The following is a 5,586-nucleotide window of genomic DNA, read 5'->3' as shown; positions in this document are numbered from 1 at the left end:
CATATACATTTTAGTATATAATATATATTGCATATATATATTATAGCAATAATAATGTTATATATTATATATTGCATATATATTATATATAACATTATATATTGCTATAGGGCAATGATTTTTGAATATATTTGGCTGAAATATATATAATTTAACCAGTTATATATGGCTAAATATATATATCTCAACCATATACAATATATAAATTCAGGACAGTGATCTGAAAGCAGCAAACGTGTAGTATAAAATGGATTTGTGAATTTACAATATCTTTGTACTGCTATTCTAAGTATCACAAATAGAGTACAGAATTTTATATTTCTTTTATAGATCATTGCAAAAAACATCTTACTATTTTACGGCTATATTCTCATCTTATTTTGAGATATTTGCCAATGAATGCCAGGTTATTGCATCTAGGTTTGCAGTTTATTTGTATTAACATAATTCTTCAATATAAGCACTAGCAATTGCTTTCTCCTTTGTAGCATCATAATTATGGGATATCAGGTAGAAAGCAACATGGAAATTAACCAGAATGGATCCAGGTTTAGATACACCAAAATATAAAATGACTTGTCTGAAACTACTCAGCCCCAAAATGCCAGACTCAGACATTATTTTATATCATTATAAAAGCACTATTTTCCCACCTTTTCATTCTGCCTTAAACAACTGTCTAAATAACATTTGGTTAGTCTTCAACACCATGTGGTACCCATGCTCTCTCTATACTAGTCTTGCCAAATGTGGTGACTCATCCTGTAAACCCAGCTCTTTAGGAGGATTTCTTGAGCTCAAAACTTTCAGAGCAGCCTAAGACAACATAGCATGATTTCGTCTCTAAAAAAAACAAGCAAAAAAATTAGGTGAACATGGTGGCATGAGCCTGTAGTCCCAACTGCAGGAGTGACTGAGATGGAAAGAAAGATCACTTGAGCCCAGGAGGTAGAGGCTGCAGTGACCAGTGATTGTGTCACTGCACTCCAGCCTGAATGGCAGGGTAAGAACAGATCATGGCCTTCATTTTATCCTACTATGTTTTAGCCATTGATATGAATGTCTTTCTTCTCCTATTCCTACAGAATACCAATACTCAGTGCTTAAACTATTTTATTTCCTTAGTAATTATTGAACTATAGAGTTGATATATAAAAAAAACTTCCTTAATGTTCTCTATAAAAATGTAACTCCAGACATATTAATACAGGGGCTCAGTACTCTTATGTTTTGATTCAACTCTAGTGTTGGCAGAAAGTGTGATATGTTTTCTTCATTGGGAGAATATTTTTATTTTTATTTTTGAAATAACTGGATTAATCTAGTCAAGATTGAGTAAAAGGATTAAATATAAAATAGATGGATTTGGGCAGTGTCTCTATTAATTATACATTTGCTACATTTTCTTTTTCTCTTACAATGAAAATAAAGTTCATTTTGTGGGAAAATCAGAAGGAGGAGGAAAAACTGTGGTAAACCAAAATGTTTTTCTTTAAACAAATTTCCTTAGGTTAGAAGTGTTTTATTTAACCTCTACATGTGACCTGCTTTTTACTGGCAATAATTAAATTTCTGTGAGGGAAAAACTATAAAAATCAATTCTGGTGTTTATTTATAATGACCTAAGTAGTAAAAAATGTCAAATATTACTATTCTTCCAAAATAGACAAGTTATAAAAATGCTTTTTCTGTATGTGAGATGTAAAGGACATGTTCTATAATCAAACTTAAATGTTTTTGACAAAATGCAAAATTGAAGCTGTCACCGTAAATTCTGAAATATAGTTAGTGGCCATTGTTAAATATATAAGTTTTAAAATATAATGTTTAAAATTTATTACTAGAGATATGAATTCAACTCTAGTAGGTTGATATCCTTATTCTACTTAAAGAAGACACTACTATATATATATATTTTGGGGGGGGGTTGCAGTCTCACTCTGTCTCCCAAACTGGAGTGCAGAGGCACACTCCCGGCCACTGCAGCCTCGACCTGCTGGGCTCTGTGATCCTTCCTTTCAAGTAGCCAGAGTTACAGGCGCATGCTACCACACCAGGATAATTTTTGATTTATTGTAGAGACAAGGTCTCGCCAAATTGCCCAGGCGGGTCTCGAACCCTCAGGCTCAGGCAATCCACTTGCCTCGGCATCCCATAGTGCTGGGATTACAGGCTGAGCCACAGAGCCCAGTGACACTACTACTCTTAACATACTCTTTTGGGGATAATTTTTAAGTTAACTTGAAATCACACTAATCTAATATAAAATAAAATTATTTTATATCAGGGATGAAGTTCAGAAAAATAAGTGTTGCAGGAGTTTTGAACTCGATTGTCGGTTTAAAGCAGCAACCTCAGGTTCTTGTCCCACAACCAAGAAGATTAAGGAACGTGGACACCAAAAAGATGAGTAAAAGAAGGAGTTTACTAAGCAACAAAGTTCTCCAGAAAAGAGAGGGATCCTAAAATGGGTAAGCCGATGCTAGGAGTGTTTTGTGGTTTTACTTTATCTTCTCTGGGAGCATTTCTCTCACTTACATCTCATCCGCACCTTACTTCCTGAGACCCAATTCTTATTGCTCATGCAGGTCCTTGATCAAAGTTACTCCATCTTGAATATTACCCAGAAGTACCACGGTTAAACCCACTCAGTTGGGGGGAGGGTAAAATCACAATTCAAATTCTATGTTAATGATATTATAATAAGGCAAGGTCAAGTTAGGACATTTAGTTAAGCTACTGCGCTTGCGTTTAAGCAGCTGAAAGACCCTTTGGGTTGAGAGGATGTTCTTAACCACATTAACCACATTTTCAGCCAAAACTTATATAATGAGGGTGGTGCAGGGGACGTGCCCACAGGTGTTGTCTCCTGGAGACCCACCCTCTCTGCCTAACCAGTTTCTTTCTCCTCTCTCATGAGGACCATGGGATTTTTTCCCATCATCCTCCCAGGCCACTATCCTCCAAAACCTATTGAGTCATCTGTCAGTTTTTGGCAATTTATCTGGCTCCTGTCGTCCCCATTTACAACATAGAGATGATAAGACCATTACTGTCTAAGCATTAAAGAATTAAAACAAATTAATTTTATAGAGAGCTCTGCTACCTTTAAAATAACTGATTATTTGGTTAAATCTGCCCTGAATTAAAAAAAAAATTACAAGTCAAATTTCTATGCTCTAATTTTATGTCAAGCATTTAAAAACTCTGTTTAGTTTAAGGTAATTTAAATATGTATATAACTATTAATTTATTTATACTCAGACATATTTCATGAAATCTTTCAGCACAGACACTTGACACTATACTGAGTATAGATGTTCACCAGAACATTTAAAATTCTCATTTAAAATTCTCATTTATAGTTTTTATTTAAAGTTATTTTAATGTATTTTGTAAATAACATATTTTTTAATTACCATAAAAAATGTTAACTATATCAAGTATAGACATGCTTCATTTTTATAGTGAAAGAGTCATAAAGGGGTTGCTATTTTCTACTTTACTTAGCAGGAATTATTTGTAAAGAATTTCCACAGTGGGAAGGCTTTTCCTGGGACACTTACAGGAGAAAGAAGAGAAAATAAGAAAATCAAAGCATTTCATTAGGTATAGTAAAATCAAATACATCCAAACTAAACAAAATACAAATAATTAAGGGTAATAAAACACATGCTGATTTAATACTTTCTTATTTGGAAAATACTTGAGTCTCTGAAACATGTAAATATGAATCAATATTTGCATGAAAATCTCCCTGTGTATATTTGGTGCTTTTTACCAATGCCATGTATTATATTTAGTGATTACGTATAAACACCCTATACTATAAAGCATATATCTTCTTATGTGATTTTAATAGAATGAATTCTGGAACCAGACAGCTAAGATTGAAATCTGAGTCACATTACTTGCTGTTTTCCCATCTGAAGAGGGGCACTAAAAACAGTGCAATCCCATCTAAAAATGAAGGCAATGTGGAGATGAGCATACAGGCATGTGCACAACACACATCTTATTTGCAACAATGCCTGCTACATGGTAAGTGCTGTATCTGTTGCTATTATCAATATTTCTACCAGCTGAACTATTTTCCCTTAGGGAATGTCAAAATTAATATGTTAAGTTTAGTTTAAAATAGAACTTCTGATATGATGATGACTGAAGAATATATAACTCAAGTACAAGAGTCAATTTATATTTAGATATATGAAAGTATTGACAAAACATGTTTATGCTAAGCCTAACACTTTTGTTTAGTCATAGGTAATAGCATATGTTTTGAATTCACAAAGTTAATATAAAGTTAGTTCACTATGACATAATCATTATGATACTTCATTGTCCCAACATTATTAGGTTGCAAAATTACTTTCATTTTATTACGTTACAACTCTGACTATAAAACAGAATAATTTTACTTTTCTGATTATTCACAAAGAAAAGCCTAAGATGTTATTGGCATTTTAATTAAAGTTTCTGGATGATAATACAAAATTTATGATTTTGCCCCCAAAATTGCATATTCAATCATGGGTATACTTTCACTGTATACTGTAAAAATAAAATGCCAATACTATTATTAAAGCACTATACAGTGTGACACTGTCTTTGGATATAATAAAATTTTTAAATGATTGAGTTAAAAATACTTTTTTCTGGCCAGGCTCGGTGGCTCAGCCTGTAATTCCAGCGCTTTGGGAGGCCGAAGTGAGTGGATTGCCTGAACCTGCGGGTTTGAGACCTGCCTGGGAAACTTGGCGAGACCTCATCTCTACAATAAATCAAAAATTAGCCAGATGTGGTAGCGTGCGCCTGTAGTTCCAGCTACTTGGAAGGCTGAGGCGGAAGGATCACCAGAGCCCAGCAGGTCGAGGCTGCGGTGGCCGGCAGCGGCCACTGCACTCCAGTCTGGCCACAGAGTGAGACTGCAACTCAAAAAAAAAAAAAAAAAAAACATGTCCATGATTCCAAAAATGGTTAACCCTTCATTATTATTATTACTATTATTATTATTAGTTTCACCAAGAAACCCAGAAAAATTTCTGACATAATATAGGATTGCAATAACTTGTTTGTAAACCAAGAAATATAAATTAAACCAAAAATATTACCATTAACTTCCAGTTATGTTCATTCTGCTGTTCAAATCATACTAACACATAAGAACTCTGAATCTTGGAATTAATATACTATATTATAGCATTACCTGCTATAACATGCTAAAACAATTCAGGATAGGAAAGATTTAGGAGAGCAAGTGAGTTATTGTGTTTTTTTGTTTTGCTTTTGTAGGTGGAACTTTTTATTAGATTTCTGGAGCTACCTTAATAAAGTTCCAAAAACTGGGCAGTTTTAAATACTGGAAATTTATTATTTCACAGTTTTAGAGATAAGAATCCCCAAATCAAGGTGTCAACAGGCCCATGTTCTCCCTAAAATCTGTAGGGGAAGTTTCCTTCTTTGTCTCGTCTAGCTTCTAGTTGCCCTATAACTTCGTCAATTTCCTGTAGGCAGTATCATGTCTGTTTTCGCCTTGACTTCATTTGGAGTTATTCCCGTTTCCCCGTTTCCCCTCACATTTTC

This window comes from Carlito syrichta, unplaced genomic scaffold, assembly GCF_000164805.1.
Source record: "Carlito syrichta isolate Samal-C Ts95f unplaced genomic scaffold, Tarsius_syrichta-2.0.1 Scaffold303165, whole genome shotgun sequence".
Lineage (NCBI taxonomy): Eukaryota > Metazoa > Chordata > Mammalia > Primates > Tarsiidae > Carlito > Carlito syrichta.
The sequence above is the reverse complement of the archived record's forward strand: the minus strand, read 5'-3'. Positions refer to the sequence as shown.